The 21,772-nt window shown below is 47.2% G+C and overlaps 1 protein-coding gene across 6 annotated transcripts in view; it reads left to right on the top strand.

Moving 5' to 3' along the window:
• Positions 1-21,772, top strand: part of STRIP2 (striatin interacting protein 2) — a 335,180-nt gene that overhangs the window by 148,436 nt on the left and 164,972 nt on the right. The window lies entirely within an intron of this gene.

Below are 21,772 nucleotides of genomic sequence, written 5' to 3' on the forward strand. Positions count from 1 at the left end.
GTATGCGGGCGGAGGTAGGAATGTGAGAGACGAGGGGTGGGTCAAGGGGGGTTGGGAGGGTGGTGAATGGGTCGGATGATGTGAGGGGGTTTAGGTGGCCAGATTTTGGAATGAGTCTGGGGGGCCGAGGGAGGTTTAGGTGTACAGGGTGAGAAGTCAAGAGAAAGGGGGTGGAAACTGGGGGAGGGGGGAGGGGGGAGGGGAGTGCAGGGGTGTAGGAAAGGGAGAGGCTGGGAGGCTGGGCTGAGGCAGAGGCGGTGAGGAGTAGAGGGTCGAGGGAGAGGACCAGTCACGTTTTCTGCATTTCGTGGGATTTGGTGCCAGAGGGGTGTGAGAGTCAGAGGGGGAGGGAGATGAGGCTACCGTTCTAGCAAGGGTGAGACACGCTACGTTCAGGCAGGGGAAGTGATATGAAGGGGTGGTTTCCAGCTCTCCAGATGTTTTAGACTACAACTCCTATGACCTCTCACCATTGACTACGTTGGCTGGGGTTGATGAGAGCTGCAGTGCAAAACATGTGACGAGACAAAGGTTGCAGACCCCTAGGCTTCACATTCTCTCTCTGTAGCCTCAAATCTTCCTTTGAGCATTCCCACTTCCTCTGAGTTTTCCTATCACTTTTCTTTCTTTGTCTTCACATCAGATCACTTCTATAATTTCAGTTTCTCGATCATCAAACACTGGATGGAACTTTGCTGTCCTATGCTAAGCTCCTCTGAGACCAAAGTCATCTATCTTCCAGTCAAGAATACCCACCCCTCTGCCACATAGCAACATCCTTCCATCTGATCTCCTTACCACCTCCCCAGAGGCTTCCAATCTCAGATTGTTTCTGGCCAATAATCCGAAAATCCAACAGTTAATTTCCTCTACCGCTGCCAGGCTTAATCTATTGCACATCAGGAAGGTCTTTCCTCATCTCACCTATCAAGTTATCTCCAATCTAGTACTTAGTCACCTCGTCTACTGTTCAAGGCAAATCCCTGGCCACCTCTTGCCCTCACCAACAAAATCCCTAACTTTGCCACTTGCACTCTTTATGATCTCTCTTAGTTGCACCCACCTCCATGCTGGCTGGCTGGCTGGCAAGCTGGCCACACACACAAACACACGCAAGCGCGCACACACGCACGCACACACACGCACACACTTCCAATTGTCCTTAGATCCCTTAATTGGCTAGCTACCCACCTGGTTGCTTCTATCCTCTGCCACTCCCCACCTAGTACCCTTCGCTGTAGAACCCTTCGATTGCCCGGTCCCTCACCCACACCATACACTCTCTCACTTCAATCCTCCTCCCTCCTCATCCCCTACCACTGCAACTTTTTTATCCCTGAAATCAAATGCACCACCAACTTCATGAAATCTGGTCAGCCCTTAAGGACATCACTTTTAAGGAATGAATTCCCCTTTTTGCCCAACTTTCCCCAACAACTTCAATGGGACCCCCAGCAATCTGCCGATTCATTTGGACCACATCTGGCTTCTTGGCAAGAGGTCTTTCCCACCTTGCTCACCTGTTTCACTCATTTCATTGTGGAGGCATTAATAAGACCTTAAGACCACCAGTTCAGGGGGACCCTAGAACAGCAGTGCTCTTTCCTTTATGGGGAGTGCTGCAAGGAAACAGTTTACCCTTTTTTTGGGAAATTGCATTTTGATACACTGGGCCTCATTATAAGTTTGCCGGTCCGGGAACTACGGCACTGGTAAGCATGCTGGTACCGTAGTTCCTGGACCGGCAAACTACGAGTTCTGCGCGGCCGTACCGGCACCCGCGAGCACAGCATGTCCGATGCACCGTTTATAACAGTGCCGGTGCATCCGGCTTCCCCATTCCCATTTGAGCCCCCTCAATGGGAATGGGGAAGAATTTTTTCTGGCGCCCAGGAATGGGCAAATACTGGGTCGTGCAAAGCCATAATGACCCGGTAATTGCCCATTTCTGGGCGCCGGAAAAAATAACATACCGGCCACAGCTGTGCATGTATTACAGGCACGGCTACCGCCAGCCTCGTAATCAGGCCCAATGTATTGTTCCGGGAACATGCTAGTAGCATTGTTACTTATTTTTAACTTTTTAAAAGGTGCGCTTCCACTGCAGGAAAACATTTTGGTTATCTGCATGCCCAAAGTGCCGTTCTTTGGGTGAATTCTGTTTATTGTTCTTTCTGCTCCTTGGTAGTTTGTATGGGAATGCTCTCACACAAGTGTATTGGAAGAATCCCAGCAAATGCTGGACTGACTGGATCTGGTTATGGAGAAGCAGACTATCTCCAATCCACAAACCAGCTAGAGTGATGTCACTGCTGGTGGTGGAGCTGGCTGTGCAGAATGTGTCAACTACTCTTTGAATGGTACAGATCATTGAATTAGTGGGCTGGGGTCTCAGCCCAATTATGGGATAAGGAGCGAGACGGTCTGTGGCGGTTTTGAACATGAACTACTGGAGCCAATAATCTGAATCTCGAGGCAAGACAAGGGAACAAGAAAAAGCAGTGCTGCTGAAGCCACTACAGATCAAGCCAGCAGCCGCAAGGTAAAGCTTAGGCCTTTTATCAACAGGGGATACCCGGAAGTGGCACCTTCCTCCCTTGGACTAGTGTCAACTACTGCTTTGCTGCCGTTATCCTCTGGAGCTCTGAAGAGTAGCTGGGCCTATATCTGGCTTAAATAGACATTGGGCCTCATTACGACCCAGGCGGTAGAGGGTTAATGGCGCCGGTAGAGCTGCCGGTACCGTTATCCCTCTACTCCCTCATTACTAGGTCTGCTTGCGGGTCCCACTAAGGACGTCTGGTCTGACCAGGCGTCTTTAGTGGGACCCGCTAGCAGACCAGGATGTTAACAACGGGCCGGTCATTAACGAGCCTGTTGTTAGCATCCTCCCCATTCCCATTGAGCCCTATGGGGGCTCAAATGTGAATGGGGAAGTACCGGATCCGGGTCCCGGGAAAGGGAATTACCGGGCCCTCCAAGGTCGGAATGCACCAGTAATTCCCTATTCCTGGAACCCAGATCCGGTACCTGGTTTGGGGGTAGCTATGCCGCTAAAAGCGGAATGGCTACCTCCATACTCGTAATGACGCCCATTGTCTAGCCTTGGGGCTGAAAATCTTACAAGTATCCTTGTTGCATGTCTGAAACTTTATCATTCTGCTGCTGTTGACCAAGGAGAGGAGCTTGTATGGAGCCAAGTTAATACACCCTGCTGCATTGTGCCTGCCATCCCTGTGCAGGGTCTCTCCAACTGCATCTCCCATCTGCTATATTTGTCCTGTCCTACACCACTCTGGGAGACAAAAGCAGTCGTCTTCACTTCAGCCCCGGGTCCAGTCTGGTGGTTGTCCAATTCATTTGTTTGCAGACAGAGAGCGAACCACAGACTCAACTGCACCTGCTACCCAACTTGTTCTAAAGAAGCCTTGCACCAGTGAACCCTGGACTTTCAACAACAGAACCAAAGGTGCGCAGTTGTCCCCAATGATTCCAACTTACGTGGGATCATCGTTTCTTCTGATCAGTGTTCTAGGGGCTGGGCTACGTCTTGTCTCTGTGCCCTCCTTGCCCCCACCCATAGGAAACCATTAGCCGTAAGGTCCACTTTATCAACTACCTTTGTCTTAACAGAGATGAGGGAGCCTGGATACAGAAATTCTGTCAGGAGTCCCTCTGAACGATTGGAACTAGCAACATCCATTTTCTCTTTAGAGGGCAATTGATTTCTTCCCGATACAAATGGTCAATATTTCAAAATGCATCTATTGAATGGAGAGCTGTTTTAACCTGCTGGGCAGTTTCCGAGTAGCTAGACATCTCCCCTTAAGTATTTTAAACCAAGCTACTTACTGAAAAAATGTACTCTTACGATAGGGAAGTATAATGTTGGTGCTACCTTTGAATTGTGTGGCAAATATATCTTACATCTCCCCCTCACACACACACTTTTTAGCTGTGTTTTTACAAACTGTATTTTAAATATAAGTGTGGTGGTTGGTGTCCCATTGGATACCCAATGTGATTGCGCATATACGTATACATAGTATTTTCACTTGCATTTGTAGTTTACTTATCTTACTACATGTGTGTGTTTAATAAGGAGTCTCGATCTGTGGTGGACTGGCCTACAGGGAACTCTATTGATTTCCCAGTCTGCCTCTGTTGTGTGGGTTCCCTGACTTTCTGCTACTCTTGCCTCTTTCCCATGAACGCTACTCAACCCCCACATCCCTTTGGAGCAAATCATTTGTTAAAAAGCTTTGCATATGTTAGTCCTCACTCTTAACAAATGTTACCTGGCAGGGTTCTAGTTATATTTAACTGCTTTTAAATCCCTATATTTGGTAAATGTGCTTTAATACTCAATTTTACAGCTAATTTTTCTAAATTGTCTTGGGCGGAGAACCCGCTCAAACCCAACTTGGAGGTGTTGGGCTTGCTCTCTGAATTCCCTTGCAAAGTGTAATGTGGGGCACCGGTGAAAAACATTTCCATGGCTTTTGGTTCACTGGTCTTGAGTAGGGCACTACCTAGGGTGCCCCATTCAAGGCAGCAAAGGGGTTTGGGATAGGGGCTAATCGGGAAAAGGAAATGAGGGGTAACGTCCCCATTTAGACACACAGGAAAACATTGCATGGCGGTGGTGTGGAGCTAGAGGAGGAAGTGGTAAAGAGTAGGGGTCTGCAGGAGTGGTCCATTGGAAAGAAAGGTGTTATGGGCACAGTGGCAAGTGGGCGGGGAGAGACAGCTACTGCAGGGAAAAGTTTTTCTTATTTGAGGAAAGAGGAACAGGTAATTTCACAATGAAATGGAAAGTTGTGCATTCAGATAAGGGGATTCTCACAAGAATATTTTGACACTGACATGCGCATAAGCCGCACCCACCACCACATTTTCAGAATTTGCACGGCGGAGAGAAAATGTGCATGGTTTATGCTGCCTTTTGCCCTGCACATTTGCACTCCACTGTGCAAAGTGAGTAAACGCTGCCTGGCATGCTAGCATGCCAGGCAGCGTTTACTTTTAATTGTGAGCGCCGCTTGGCATGAGTTTTTGATATTAGGGGAAAAGGAGGTATTCCTCAGAGTTTTAGTGCCCAGAGTTATTGTAGGTTTCTAATCATTGGTATCATTCTCTGAGTGCCATGAGTTTATAACTTGGAGCCCCTTCTGTGTTCCCTTAAGGTGTGTCTGTGTGTAGGAGATGATCGATTGAGACGTGCTGTTACCGCAAGTTGTTGAGTATGGACTAGTGTCTGTTGTTTATGCATTGAAAAACCAGGTTTGGAACTTTTTCCAGAATTTCAAGTTGTTTTACAATGTGAACATTTCCCTGGATAGTGTGTTTCAAAGTCTGGCCACAAAGGAAATGATGTATCTGTCACTGCAGAATCTCCTGGTTTCTATTAGCACATCATTTCTGGAGTTTAGCTGTCAAGTTGGTTAGTAAAGTAAGATTTTACTTTGGATAAATTCTTCTCCCTGACATTGCAGGGCTTTGTGGGCAATGCAGAAGGCCTTGAAGTGCGTTCATTTTCCAACTGGCAGCCAGTGCAGGGCTCTAAGAGCTGTCGTTATATGTTCCCTCCTGTTGAGTCTGAGTAATAGTCTAGCTGTCGTGTTTTGGACACATTGGGCCTCCTTCCAAGTTTGCCGGTCCAGAAACACTGTGCTGGTAACACCGATTACCGGCATGGTTTCCGGACCTTCTAACAACGTGTCCGCCAATACCGGCCACTGTGCGACCATAGCAGACATTAGCGTCACCTGTAACACCAGGAACCTCAAAGATCACACCGGTGCAGCGGTACAAATGCAGCATTATGACTGCTGTCTGCATGGAAACACTGGCACCAAAATGTCGGTGACACTGTGAAAACCGTGCCGGAAACACTGGCAGCGCAGAGCAGGCATTAAGCAGGCTCAGGTGTGCAACAGCCCACAGGTGGCCCTAACCAGCCCAGCTGCACACCATGAGCACTGTGAACATTGAAAAGGATCACAGCCACACCCCACACACCTTCCAATACAACCATGCTGCCACCCCTAGCAGCAACCATGGAGCTGGAGGTTCTGCATGCAGGGATGTACATTAATCAGCAGGATTTGCAACAGTGGCAATAGGCTGACAGGCAGAGGAGGAGGAGGATGTTGATGCAGAGGAACAATGGGCAGCAGATAGCACCCTGCAGGCAACCACCCATACTCTGCACAAGGGCCACACCCTGGACCCTTACTGACAGCCAGATAAATACACTTTATCGCCTGGACAGAGAGACCATCCGCAGCATACTGGACCTCATTCACGACGACATCTGTAGTGTAATTGGCATCCAGACCGCCATACTGCTTTGCTGAAGGTAGTTTCTGTGCTGCATTTCCTGGCCACTGGCACTTACCAGCACACTGTTGTTGAGCTGTATGGGATTTCCCAGCCGGGTTTCTCAAAGGTGCTTTTCCAGGTCCTGGATGCCCTCCTGCGTCATGTGTCCCAGCGCATCCGCCTCCTCGCAACCAGGTGAATGCCACCAAGGTAGGTTTCCATGCCCTAGCATGCATGCCCAATGTACTCGGAGTTTTCTACTGTACACAAATCAAGCTAGTGGCCAGACATGTATTGAGGAGGTATATCGCACCCGGAAACTCTACCATTCCATGAATGTCCAGTGTGTCTGTGATGCGGACCTTATCACATAGTGCTGCACGCGTTTACCTGGATCCACGCATGACTCCATGGTCCTGCGCAACAGCATGCTGCCAGGATACATAGGGCGTTATGGCGGAGAGCAAACCCCTGCTTTTGGTGAGTGAAAGTTCCAACACACACACCACATAGCATATGCACTGTAGAATGGGGGGGTTATCCACTGTCCCCATTGCACGTGCGACTGGCAAAAGGTGCATTTATGAGCACACACAGCATGCAAGAGTGCAAGCTCATGGCTGGCATGTTGCACATGTGTAAACGGAAATACACACCATCACAACCTGGGCACAGATGGACAGGCACATGACATGCACCACAAGTACCACAATGCATCACACCCTTGTCACCTACTTCTGCATGTCCACACTGTGCCCAACCCCCACCCTCGCAAGCACGTGAGTCCATTCACACAAACCTCCCAACCAGCAGTGAGTGTCACAGCGTGCAGCAAGTTGAATGTCCAGACACAAGTGCACATACCCATATGCATGTGTCACAGATCCACAACCAGATATGGCTGCTTTGACTCAACCACCACAATGACCTTGTTCCCCTTGTGTCCCTCCCATGCAGGTGATTTCGGATACCCCTTGCTGCCATGCCTTATGACACCTGTCAGGCATCCACAGGCCCACCAGGAGAATGCATACAACTGTGCGCACATCAGGTGTACCACTGAGCAGACCTTCGGACTCCTGAAGTCAAGGTTCAGCTGCCTAAGTCGATTGGGGGGGTGGGGGGATCACTGATGTACAGGCCTGTGAACGTGGGCAAGATTGTCCTGGCCTGTGCAATGTTACACAACATGTGCATCAGGCGTAACATTCCCCTGCCCCCGGGCATGGACATGCCTCCACCGTAGGGTGATGACGGCAGTGAGTCAGATACAGACATACTGCCCCATCGCAGGGATGACCAGGATGGGTGTGAATCCTGCTATCAACTAATTCACAAGGACGGTACCCCGGTGGCAAGCTCTTTTCCACGCCCTGGCTATCAGTGCTGGAGGGCTCCGTGTACAGTTGATATCTGTCACACCCATCTCCAGCTGCATTTATCTTTCTTATGGTTCTTTCATCGAAGGCTTCGCAGGTCTGGGTTGAAAATTGCAAGGGCAATTCCCTCCTTGTCGTCCTTTCAGTTTCCACCGCCTATCCCCTCCATTTGAACTGCCGTACCGGAATCGATGCTTCCTCATGCGTTCGGACTTGCTCAAAGTGTGCTCTTGTGCTCCGCCTTTTATCCCTGCAGGGGAAAAAAAAGGGACGTCAGGTGTCCGTAGTTATCGGCAATTGCCTGACTCTGCCTGACCCTTGTGTTGGGACATGTCAGGTAAACGGCTCTGCTGTTAGTCTGTTGTCTTTCAGGTCTGAGAAAGTGTTTGTGTAGGAAAAAGGGGGAGGGAAGAGCTTTTGAATATCCTACGTTGTAGGATGGGGAAAAGGTATTATAAGGAAGGGGGGTACTGCATCTCATCCATCAGTGTCCCACTTCTACTCCCCGAAGACCCCCCATCCAGGTGATCCTTCCTCTCTGGTCCACCCCAAGGAACTGGATCCAATAGCGATGGCTGCCTCCTGGTCACCTGGATGACAGATCCCCGGGGATTAGTAAGTGAGACACCTGCCGTCAGTGGTGTCACCGGTATCCTGGCCAGAATCCTCATTGCTGGATGCACCCATGTCCATGGGTGCCTGGCGTGGAGGTGAGGATTGCCTCCCTGGAGGAGCTGCTGCTGTGCTTTCTTGGCTTGGTGTAGCTGCTGTGCTTGCCTGGGTTGGGACAGTAGCCCATGTGGTATCCACGGCAGTGGTGGGGCATGGCGTCTGTCTACTCCTCCGTGGGACCGAGCTGCATTTTCTGGGGCCAGCTCATTGGCTATCCGAGGACGTGCCTGTGTGGGAGAGAAGGGCATGCGGTCAGTGGCACATTTGTTGCCCTATGTCCTTGCATCATGCTGTGCAGTTGGTGTTACATTCAATGACTGTGCTTGAGACATACAGTTCTTGCATACATGTGTGGTATGGGGCATATACGCTGGTGTCACGGTTCACCACCAACTTGATATCGTTGGGCATGGGCAGTGTTTACAACCGAGGGATTCGTACTGGGGCTTGTGTGATGCGCAACATGCATGTGCAGGGCACACTTCCACGCCCTAGAGGGCAGGCTGCGGATACGGTACAAGAGTGAATGTAGTGCAGGGGGTAGGGTGGGGCTGTTCACATATTAAATGCAGCAACGCATCAGGTGCAAGTGGGACAGGGGGCAGGGATGTACTTTGTGGGTGATGGGGTGGCCCAGTCCCTGTCCAGTACAGGACAGGGTGTCCATGGGCAGGTGCCTGTGTGGTGTGCTGGTGTGAATGGGGACTTCATGTCCCCATCCCAGTGTGACTAATGGGGGTCAGGGCCACGGACGTCCTGGTGTGTGTGTCCAGTGATTATGGTGTGGGTCTGTGTCATCACAGTGCACAGCTGTAGGATTCCCAGTCCGGGAGGGGGGCAGTCATGGGGCAGGGAGTCCAATTTCAATGACAGAATGAATGATCAGGATGTGCATGAGGGGGGGAAGGGGAGTGTGAGGGTACATGTAGGTGGGATGTTGCTGTCATCAGGCCCAGTACTAACCAGGGCTCCATGGCCATTGGCGTCAGGGTGGTCGGTTGGGGTGTGCCTCTGGGGTGGTAGCTCATGGAGATGGGCAGGGAATTGTTGGTTGGCAGGACACTGCCATCAGGATGTGGGCCTTCCCTATCCTGAATGGATCAGGGCAGGGGATGGTCAGCAGTCCATGACGTGTGATGTGTAGTCAGGCAGTCATGTGTGGAGGGCATGGGGGGCTGGGAGGGTGTGGGCCTGAGGGCGGGAAGTGTCATCAGCTGTGGTGCATGCGTGATGCCTGGGGGGCATGGTATATGCATTCGTCCTCCTGTGTCCATTATCAGTGCAGGGCTAGTGCGCATGTGCTGAGTGGTGTGTTCATGTGTGTGGTGAGGTATATGTCTGTGCACACTTGGCCGCCAAGTATGGATGGTGGGACTGGATTGGCATTGGCCTGGTCATGGGCAGTTGCTCATGTCTATATGTGGGAGTCAGATGAATATGTCATCCATAGCTTCTGCCTCTCCCCTGGCCCAATATTGCACAGGTGAGACACGCTATTCACTCAGCCAACCATACCGCCCTAATCCCAGGCAGGTACATCAGTAAATGGGCACAATCTGAGCTAAAAATGGCAAGAGTAATAAAACTAGCATTGTGACAATACAGGTGCATGCATTAGAGACAAAGCAAACGTGCACTCAACATGAACAATGCGTACATTAGGTAATATATGCAATTATACATGAAGAATCTTAACATAGCATCCATAAAACATGAAGAATACTAACGTAAGCAATGTATAAGCTGAATGCAACATGAATGGCATGCGAATATAGCTCATTAACATAGAAACACAACAGTAATGGGCAACCATCTTTTCCAAAATAGAAGCCACAACATGCTTCTAATTTAACAAAGGGCCTCAAGGCTTCACGAGAACTCAAACTGCTGAAACCACAGAAATTCAGGTCCATGCAGAGCTCAGGTAGGAGCTGACAACCACAGCCAAGGGTACCGTGAATTAAGGGTTCCAACGTTGCAGTGAAAGCATGAGATAGCAATTCCCAGGACCCAAGAAGTTTACTCACAGATAAAGTTTTATAAGAGTACAACCAGCCTTTGGAAGCAAGGTGCAGGACAACTATCAGACTCTATGAACAATAACTCAAGAGTGTCCTCAGTGGGAAGAGAAAACAACGCTCTCATCAATATTAGTTAAAATCCCAATAAATTAAGGGTGACATAATTCCAAACAGGGTCCCATCACACATGACCCAAAATTGGAGAACACTGTGTATTCATTAGCAATGAACAGATAGGACACATGCCTTACTCCTTACATGTATCACCAGACATGAGATGCCACACAAGGCCAAATACAAAGAGATCACCCTGGCTCATGGCCTAGAAATGAAGGATGGTATCTTCTTTAATTATAAGGAAAGTCGTCTATGGACCACTCTCCCCCTACTCCTGTCTTGACACCTGTCAGTTGTCCAAGGTTGGTTAGTACAAAGTCAACCAATGAAAACCCCCAATGTTAAGCCGCCCATGAAGTAAGGTGCCATCCAATTGCATAGTGCAGAGATTGTCTTTATTGCCTTTATCAATTTATGGGTGGTTGCAGAAGGAGCCCATCAGACATTGTATTTGGTTATAGAAAAAACCTTTTACAAAGTACTTTTTACTTCTATTACAATCATTCAATAAAACCAACCAACATCGGGAGAAAGAAAAAGAAAATAAAAAAAAAGGAATTTCACTTTCGCCTTTTCAACTAAAAAGAGTTTGAAGTTGCTAGCTGTCATCCATTCACCCACTTATGTGAGGCAGTTGCTGAGGATGGTGTTGGAGTTTTCCTTGCTAGTCATTCTGTATATGTTATGTTATGTTAAAGGTACTTATAAAGCGCACCCAATTCACTAACGGAATTGGTCCCCAGGCGCTCTGGCAGATCTGTAAACAGGAAGGACGGGTTGGGTTAGTCGGGAGGAGGGGAGCAGGAGAGTGGGAGAAGTGATGAGCTGTTGGCAGCTTCAGCTCGGTATACACCGAGTGCTGGGCTTTGGTGCTAGTATCGGATCGGGCGAGACTTCGAGTGCTGTAGGTGGTTTATGTGTTGTTGATGCGGTGTGGTAAAGTGCCTGCGGATTGCTGGGAGAGAGATGGTTGTGTGGCTTTGTGTGGTTTAAGTATTCAGAAGATTGAGGGTTGGGTTAGTGGAGTCTGTATCCTGATTCAGGTACTTCTGATTCCGTTAGAGTTGTAGCCCTGTGGTTTGGGTTGATGCTGGTTCCTCGTGGGCCGACTCGCTTTGTTGGTGCTGCGCTGGCCCTGCTGTATCATAGTGAATATTGTTTGGATTGATAGGTGCATCTGAACCTTTTCTCTGGGTGTCGGACTGGGTTGGTACTGTCTATTCTCTTGTTATCTAGTGTGACACTGGTCAGTTGAGGTTTTGAATGGTTCAGGGTCGGAGTGGTGTTGATGAGGCGTTATAGTACTTCCGTCTTGGTGAGTCTGTGTATTCAGTTGTTCGTTTCCTCCTGTCATGACTGTCTTTCCGTTGTTTCTTTGGTTTCTGTGGGATGAACATCCTTGGGGCTGTTGTTTAGTTGTATGATTTAAATCTCGCCCGCATAGTTGTTACAACTGAGCCCATACATGTTGATGGCCTGCATCAGCAGGGCCTTATCGACGTTGAAGAGGAGCACGGAGAGGATTGATCCTTGAGGGACTCCACAGGTTACTGTCCATGGGTTTGAGCTGAAAGGGGGAAGCCAGGTAATTCCGTCCTGTCCGTTAAGAAGGATCTCAACTATTGTAATCGGATGTTATGGAGTACAGTTTCTTCCAGTCTTCCCATTTAATGTACTGTTGACTGTGTCCAAGGCCACTGAGATGTCAAGGAGTATGAACACAGAGGTGGTGTTTTCATCTGCAGATATGTTGAGGTTGTTCCAGATGGCTACTGGTGCAGATTCAGTGCCTCTCATATGTGTCAACCCAACTTGTGAGTGATTGAATTGGTTATTCATGTCTGTACGCTCCTACATTAGTTCAGATAGTGGTTTAAATCTGTTAATGGAAGGCTTTGTGGAGTGGTTCTCATTGCCAGAGATTTGATTGTTCCTTCCATACCTTGCTGCTGTGCAGATAGCCTGCTGTGTATTTATCTTTCTCTGCAGAAGCAGGGCGAGAGAGGAATGAAGGGGGCGGCCAGATACATTGTACATTTCTGGTTGTCTCACGCAAGATGTTCTGGTATTTTCTGTCTTGGTGTTTTCGTCATGCTCGATATTGTGCTCAAGCATTCTTGTCAGCTGCTCCCCATGTCTGGAATTCTCTTCCTGTTTTCCTTCGACTTTCCAGTACTTTCCTGGAATTTTGTAAAGCTTTAAAGAACTATTAATTGTTTTGTGCTATGTTGTCATCGTATACTTCTTTTCTTCTTTGATCACTATTTTCACTCTTTCTTCATGATTCACCTTGATTGAATTTTAAAAGAAATATATACAAACGAGTGCCTACGTGTGAAAGCAGGTGTTTGTATGTGAGAGCAGGTGTGTGTGTTTGTGTGGAGTTGTGTACATGTTTGTGTCTTTGTACTGGCGGGCTTGGAGGGGGCATGCAAAGTAATGCTGACAAATGTTGTGGGCACAGGAATTAAGGCAACATGAAGGTGTTTTATGATGGCAATGTTGGCATGTATGCACAGAGGCAACATACAAATGATTTACTGTGGAAAAAGCCAACTTTTTTTTTTGGTTTTAATTTGGTTAGTTCATTTCATTGAACCTTTCAAAAATACAAAAAACATTATTTTCAGCATAGTGAAACATACAGCTTTATCAATTTATATCCATTATTAAAAAATATATATTTTCATCAGAGTATCATAGCAATCTTATAAAATTAATTTCATTTTTACAATTCCCTTTTGAGAAACATTATCAAACATTTGCTTTACACATCATATCTACATCTTATAAAAGGATTTCCATCTAGCTTAGATCCTTAGATTTCTTAGTATATTTCTTAATTCACAATTTCTTCAATTTTAAATGATTCATTCAGATATTGAACAGTGGCAATTTGAACCGTTAGTTTGTTAGTCGCAAATAACCATTTCCATGCATCAGAGTGGTTCATAGGCAATAGATCACGGGTGATTCTGAAAAAATGATTTTTTCTTATAATAGCAAGATTAGGACATTCAATTAAACAATGCTTTAGAGTTTCTTCCTGTGTCGGTACTTTGCACATCTACAAAAATTTTCATTCTCCGGAATTTGCTTTCTTGTTGCCAATACCGATCTAGTGTGCCATAAATTTCATCTAAAGCGCAGATACTGGTTACGCATCTGCGGAGAAGGATATTTCTGTAGATACTCGGCCATTATTCCTAATTTTTTCTGCCCAAATATCGATATATCAAAATCTTTCATTCTAGAGCATTGTTCTATTGTTATAATCCAATCCATTTGGAATAACTTCATTTTTGCTCTAGCCGGATTAGTCAGCAGAATGTCTAAAGAGATATCAGCATCTGCTAGAATATTTAGAATATTCTGTGTCCATACCTTGGAATAAGAATCATTTGTAGTGGCTAGATACATTGCTAATATTCTGACAACATTTAAGGAGCCAATATTTAACAAACATTTCCTAAACAGCGCACATCTCTTCCATTGATCCTGTGCATACAAGGATTTCAAACCCAGTTCAAAACACAATATAGATTTGGACATGGACATAGGAATGTTTAGGATTCTTTTCCAAAACTTGGATTCTATCCTGTCCCAAAAGTTACGTTGTTTAGGTAATGTAGATTCGACCCCATACATGAGGATAGGAGTCACTTTTTGTTTATAGAATAGCAGTATATGGGAGTAGGAGAATTTTGCATATTTATATGTTAATAACCTTGCCTGGGCAATTAGTGGAGGTAATTTCTGAGTGATTCCTATTTCATTTTCATTCTTTCTCAGAGAGTTGGATATCATAATGCCCAGGTATCTATACGTATTAACTTTTTCAAGTTGTTCACTTCCCAGGTACCACTGATAGGAACTGCTTTTTTGGTTTACACACCAATACTTGCGTCTTTGCTGTATTAATCACCAAATTGTTGTCTACTGCATATAAGTTTAATGCATTCAGCATGTTTTGTAAACCACTCAGAGTTTTGGATAATAAAATGAGATCATCTGCATAAGGCAGATAGTTTATCGAATGCAAACCCAGTTTTGGAGCATCACAAATTATATCCTGAAACACACGGCCTATATCTAGAATGAACAGATTAAACAATGTTGATGCCAGAATACATCCCTGTTTCAAACCTCTCTGTGTACGGATGTAACCTGATAGAATTCCATCTAGAGTCAATCTTACTCGCATGAAAGTATTAGAATGGAGCAAGCCAATCAAAGCCAATAGAGTATCGGGACACTTGTAGCGCTTTTATTTTTGATATAGTAGCAAACGGTCGACAGAATCAAAAGCTATTTTGAAATCAACAAATGCTAGATAAATCGGTTGACCAAGATTTGCACACTTGTCCTTAATTAAGTTCAATATCATTATATTAGGAATTGTGCCCACTCCTGTGACAAAGCCAACCTTTGTTTTGGGCACAGGCAGCATTAAACTTCGTTACTGTGGCAATGCTGGCATATATTGGGCAGGCCAGCATGAAGTGCAATTACAGTAACATTCTGGTGAATGCACTGGCTCAGCCAGCAGAACACTGTGTTTTTACAGTGGAAATCCTAGCATACTTGTTTGGACACTGGCAGGATAAAAATGTGTTTAGCAGAGCCATGCTGGCATCCATTAGAGTTGTTCATGTGCATCCCTACATGACCGATTGTAAAATGTACAGCTTTTATTTAGCCAGCCTTTCTGAAATGTGTGCTGCAAAATCCTTTCTTTTTTAAAAATCATGGGTTAGAACCACTCTTAAAGATTTGGGCATGCTTGCTGCGCTTGTGCCAGTACCAGGAAAATATGTATATCCTTCCCCTAAAAATATTGGCCAGCCACCATTGTTCGACTCTTCAAACAATTGTAGTGTCTCCTACACCCTGCAAATGGTCTCTTAGGTGTACCAAATACGGTGCTCTCTGCTGCCTTGCCAATACATAGACCCCCCCGCCCCCTTTGCCATTCCAAACCATGCACCCTTCTAGCATTGTGTGCCCCACCACATTTCAACAGCCGTTGCTGTCCTGCCCTTGCAGCTTGCAGAAGTGTGTTCCATCCTTGGGTATTTACAGAAAGCTGCCCACCAACCCCTGAATGGAGGCGCATCTATTGTTTCCAGTATCAAGCAATTATCTTAAGTCCCTGCGTGTGAGTAATGCCAGACCACAATTCTCAAAGTTTGCCCCAGGCAAAATGCTACACCAAAAACAGAATTACTAGAAATTCTATTCCTTTATTGTTTCCAAGTTTTCTGATGACCTCACATTTTTGCTTTTTATTGGCCAATCAGATCTGGTAAAACCTTTTGATCAACCCGGTAGAGCCGATTCCATTGGCATCCTTCCCAAGTTCAGCCACATCTTGATGTGATTGGACCTTAGAGGAGAGCTAGTAAACAGTAGCTATTGTCCATGTAAGTAGTGAATGTTTCCTTCAATTTACCAAGCCAACATGCAAATAGTGCACATTTGCTAATGTTATTGATATCATTTTGGGTTTATATTCTAGAATAAGGTGAAGGATAAAACAAGGGCTATTTACTTTGGCAGAGATTCCCTCGGCTTCCAGCACAACTCATCCTAATAACTGCTCTGTTAATGTTATTCCACAATCTACGTCCGGGTATTGTGATGAATCCTGTGGAGTCATCACTGATCCCCAGCCAAAGATCTCCCCCCATGTGCCCAGGGGATAGCAGCCACTACCTGATCCTGACCCTGTGGGTGGTACAATGAGGGAGAATTGCATGGGAGGTGACGGCTGTTGGGAGATGTGATGACCCCTTTGGGAGAGACAAGGTATTCTTCCCTTCCCAGAGATAAAGACCTCATAATTCCTGAATTCTTAATGGCTTGTTGTAATTTTACAAGTCCATCTCATTGTAAGACCCCAAACCCCTTTTAGGCAAAAGAAATCTGAAAAAAATAGTATTCATACCGCATATACACATAATACTCAGTTAACATCTCCTGTCTCATGTTATTGGCTTAAACAAAGATCCAAAACAATGTTAATGTTAAAGGTATTTGTACCGCGCACCATCACCACTGGAGTGGTCCCCAGGCGCTCTGGCGGATCTGAAAAGGGGTTTGTGAAAAAAGAGGGAGGGAGTGGGTGGTGGGTTAGTTGGGTATAATGGGAATAGGAAAGTGAGAGTTGTGATGTCCTGTTGCAACTCCAGTTTGGTTTGCACTATTTGCTGAGTTTAAGTGCGGGCTGCCCCCAAAATCGTGTCCGGGTTCCCTGAATGGGGAAATACCGGGCCATTCCGACTTTGGAGGGCCCGACATTTCCTCCTTCAGGGAACCCGGACCCGGTCCTTCCCCATTCCCATTCAAGCCCCCATATGGCGGAATGGGGAGGGAGCTAACAGGCCCGTTTTTAACAGGCCGTTGTTAGCTCCCTGGTCCCCTCGTGATAAAACCAGACGTCCAGAGCGGGTCCCGCCAGCGCCATTAGCAGCGCCATTAAACCCATTCCGCCCTTCTTGTAATGAGGCCCTATGTGTAGTTAGTCTGTTGTTGCAATGTGTTGAAATGCGTGCAGATTGCTGTACAGAGGTTGTTGTGTGAGTTTCTGTATGAGAAGTGTATGCAGAAAATTGAGGTTTTAGAGTTGGGTTTGCAGGTTTTCCTTACCTCTTTGTCTTTACATTGCTTTGCTCAACATCTATGATTATCCTGTGTGTTTGGTATTGTAGTTTATCCGCCTAGTTGGCAGGCATGTTGTGGCAAATGATTAATCTCCATAATTCTAAGTGTGACGCATGGCTAAACGTCACATTTCAATGTAAGTGTGACGGATGGCTAATCTTCCCATTTCAATCGAAGTGTGACGCATGGCTAAACTTCACAATTGTATCTAAGTGTGATGCATGGCTAAACTTCACAATTGTATCTAAGTGAGACGCATGGCTAAACTTCACCTAGCAATAGGGTGAACTCCTAAATTGGAAGCACAACAGTAAATGCAAACATGCAAAACATCGAGATGTGAGATATCTGAATAGAGGGAGGATGCCTACGTATGGGGCACAACAGTAAAATAAAATCACCCAAAGGTTGGTACACAGAGTGACCGAAATAATATGTACTAGCTGGCTAATTTTGGTATGCTATGTTATGTAGGTAAGAAGATTGGCAGGGCTTTCTGGAATACAGTGTTTTCTGTACTCCCTGCCCGGACCACACTTCCCTTGTCAGTCGCTGCTGGTTGACTGCTGACTATGGCTCACCAGGTGAACACTGGCAAACAAGGACTGGAGCTGCTTCTTTGGGAGCTGCCCTTTGCCTTGGGGCCCTTAGCCAAGGGGGCTGCAACGGGCAGAGGGCTGCCCTGGGTGTTAGGGTTAAATAGGGCTGCAGGCCCAATCACAACACTCTGAAGGGGCAAGATTGAGTGGAGCAGTCCTGGTCCCAGAAGGTGGTTTTGCCTTCCTCTGAAGGAAAGGCCAATCGGGGGTAGGGAAGGCGGGGCGGGAAAGAGGACCGGGGAGAGGTCGCACAAGAAAGCCAGGTATGGCAGAGGCCGTAGAAAAAGGAAAGGCAGAAGAAGGATGCAAACAGCAGAAAAGAACTAAATAAAAGCGGGGAAAAGTGCAGGGGAGAGGTTGCATATGAGAGCCAGGGAGGGCAGAGGCTGTAGAAAAAGGAAAGGCAGAAGAAGGATGCAAACAGCAGAAAAAAGAAAAGGGAAAGCGGTGAGTACACAGAGTGGGAAGGGGGACACTTTTAAAAGATCTAAAGTTTCTATGGACTCCAACTCTCATAAAGCCATAAAGCCTCAAGTACTGAGATGAGGATGAGGATGAGGAAGGAGGAGTTAATGTGGATTGAAGGAAACACCAAGTTAAATGTGCAGACTAGTTGTTGCAATGGAAATCAGCTGTGCAGTACATTTAAACTTGGGGAACACCTTTAATTGAGAAGCAGAGATGAGAGCTGTAAAACGGGTGAAGTGGGAAGCAGAACCAAATGCAGAAGCAGGCGCACAGGAGTGAACAGCATGGGAAGAGGCAGGCGCTTCTAAGCAACCGCTTGTGAGCATAACTTAGCAGCAAAGCTTGAGACTGGGGGAAGCGCCGTGAGCGCCTTTGAAGGACCGCTGAAAGGTCTGCAGCAGCAGGCTGTTGGGGACGCAGTCTTGGTGAGCAGCAACAGTTCTACCGGCAAACGAATGTGGAGCCAGTGGGAGAACTGAATGAGGATCTGCAATACCGCAGAAGCCTGCCCAGAGTAAAAACATTGCTGCATCACTGTGCCACAATTTGGAAATGCCATCAAACACCGGTGAGCCTGCCAGTAGGTGCTGGGGATCCCGGTGCATGCCGAAAGGCATATGAACAATTGAAAACATATTTTGAATACCGACCAAGTAAATTAGAAAGACAGAATTTACACAAGTCCTCATAAAAGAGAAGTCAATATGGGGAAAGGTGTAGTAAATATATGTCATGGTATCAGGCAGGTATTTGGGGCAAGCTGGGTGGAGGCTTGGCAGGCCTGGCATAGGCACACAAAGAACCCATAGCAAATTCTTCCTTTAATTTCTTCCTAGTGTTTGTGCAACTTCCTGGTTGCCACTTCCTGTTGCCAAACAGGAAGTGCACAATGATTCATGAGCTCTATAGTGTTTGGGTGTGGCTGGCTATATAAGCCACACCCAAGATTCTTTCAGTGCTTCGTGTTGCTTACTGTGAGCTGTATCAGCAACACTCACCGTGCTCTGGATCAGCCAGCCTTTTCTTACCTGCCCCGGATCATCCTGCTTCAGCTTATCTGCCCCGGATCATCCTGCTTCAGCTTACCTGCTCCGGATCATCCTGCTTCAGCTTACCTGCTCCGGATCATCCTGCTTCAGCTTACCTGCTCCGGATCATCCTGCTTCAGCTTACCTGCGGATCGTCTTACTTCTGTTTACCCACTCCGGATCATTCTGCTTCATCTTACCTGCTCCGTTCTTACTCCACGCCGCAGCGATCTCCAGTTAAGAGGGGACTTCTACATCGGCACCTGTAAGAACAAAGAAGAATTGTGTTAGCACGTGGACATCAGTGACGCTGCGCATACTCACCGGATCTTCCCGCGACGCTGGAATCTAGGTCAGTTGTACGAGCGCACAAACCCCTGCAAAAGAAAGAAGAGACATTATTTATTGCGCTTGCCCCAATAACGCGGACACTTATTTCACTGCACTCGCGGTGCATATTTACCAAAGGCCTCTGTGAATACTTACCCGACCACCAAGTCTCCAGTAGCGCAAAACCTGAACTCGAGGCGCTAATACCCATACTTTCTCCTGCAAGGGAAAGGTAGAGACATTACCAGGCGCGCTCGATTTGAAGGCGCTGCGCAAACCTACCAGCAACTAGCTTCTACACGCAGCACTACTCACCCACGAAAATCCCGGAAAACAAAGACAGTACGGACAATTTTGGACACTCAACATTCTCCGTGCCACGTTCACTTGTGGGAAGGACTTTCTAGCCAGTGAAGAAACTGGCGCCTTGAACACACTGCCTCGCTGTGAAGGCCCAAAACAGCGTTTGGCATCTGAACTCAGCCTACAGACATTGGCACCAAGCACATGAGTGAATTGCGCCCCTGCGAATGCAGGATGGAGTGCACACCCTACTAAAGATCAAGGTAAGCCGATAGAGGGACATCACAGCACATAGTAAAGAGAAGGGAAGGGCCCAGGGGAATCAGGTGAATTCAGGTCTAAGTGAACACATTGTATTTGACAGGTATTCCTCCGGGTGAAACAGGGGAAGTGAAGACTCGGGTCAAGGGAGGCTCGTCCATCGCTCCTGCAGAGACACAGGTGAGTGTGACAGAACACGAAGCCATCCTCAATACCTCTGCCCGAGCGATGGAAACCTCTGAGGTGGACCAGTTTTCCCTATTGTTAGGTGAACTACGGGCCGAGGTGCATGCAGCCCGCTCTGAGACAAATGCCTTACGGCGCGAACTGGTAGTCAACAGGGATAAAACAGACGATTTGGCAAGACAGATCTTACAGACCCAAGCTGGTCTAGCACCCCTACCAGGTGGAGTTCCTCAGGCGCAGCCTACTGTGGCACCTGTAGCCACACCCTTTCAGGTATTGCTTCCAAACAACATCCCTTTAGCACCCCCGGAACGCTTCTCTGGGGATCCCAAGAAATTTGGAGCATTCATGAATCCATGCCGGCTACACTTCATATGCAAACCAGACACTTTTCTGAATGACCAGGCTAAAGTAGCCTTTGTCCTCTCCTATTTAGGAGGGCATGCGGCAGACTGGTCAGTCCCGTTAGTGCTTAGGGACGACCCTTTACTGAGAAATTACCCAGGTTTTCAGCGTGAACTGGAAAAACGATTTGCTCATCGGACTCGAGGTCAGGCCCTGAATGATGAGCTACTCTCTCTGCGACAGGGTGGTCAGGATCTCATATTTAGCCACATTCAATCGCTTAATAGCCGAATCAGGTTGGCCAGAGGAGAAACGAATAACTTTATTTTATCGAGGACTACGAGGAGAATTAAAAGATGTCTTCGCGAAAGTAGTTAATCCTCCCGAAGATTGCAGTGAATAAATTGACCTAACTATGCAACTAGACCACCGGTTACAGGATCGCAAGGCTGACCGAACCATATCAGAGCATAGACCAGTGTATGTCCGACCAAGGGAAGCGCCCCATCGCCAGGCTTCAGAAACACACTGAGCCCATGCATGTTCTCAGGGGACCATTCGCCAAGGCAGAGAGAGAGAGAGAGAGAGAACAGAGGCATCAGGAAAAACTTTGCTTATATTGCGGCCAACCTAGTCACTTCCTCCGGAACTGCACGGTTAAACCCCCATGGAAGACAATGGGGGTACTGGATAACACAGGGGAAGACACTGGTGCGATAGCGGAAAGCTCCAACGCCCGGCAGATGTAGAGATTGGTCTGTCGAGCCAGGAACAGAGCACTCGGATCTCACATTTCAGTATTCCTGTGGTTTTTGTAGACCCTTCACAGCCCACCCGAATGCATGCCCTCAAGGCTTTCATAGACAGTGGGGCTATTGGGAACTACCTGGACATAAACACTGCAAAGACCATGGGAATGGCATTCCACAGGAAGGACACCGTAGAAAGCGTGACAGCTGTGGATGGCACACAACTCCTTTCAGGACCAGTAACACAGTGTACTTCCACCATAACCTTGATCTGCCATGATGGCCACAGGGAAGGTATTAGATTCGACCTTATCGCTGCACCCCAAT

Source organism: Ambystoma mexicanum, chromosome 12 (assembly GCF_040938575.1).
Source record: "Ambystoma mexicanum isolate Mex_15411 chromosome 12, UKY_AmexF1_1, whole genome shotgun sequence".
Lineage (NCBI taxonomy): Eukaryota > Metazoa > Chordata > Amphibia > Caudata > Ambystomatidae > Ambystoma > Ambystoma mexicanum.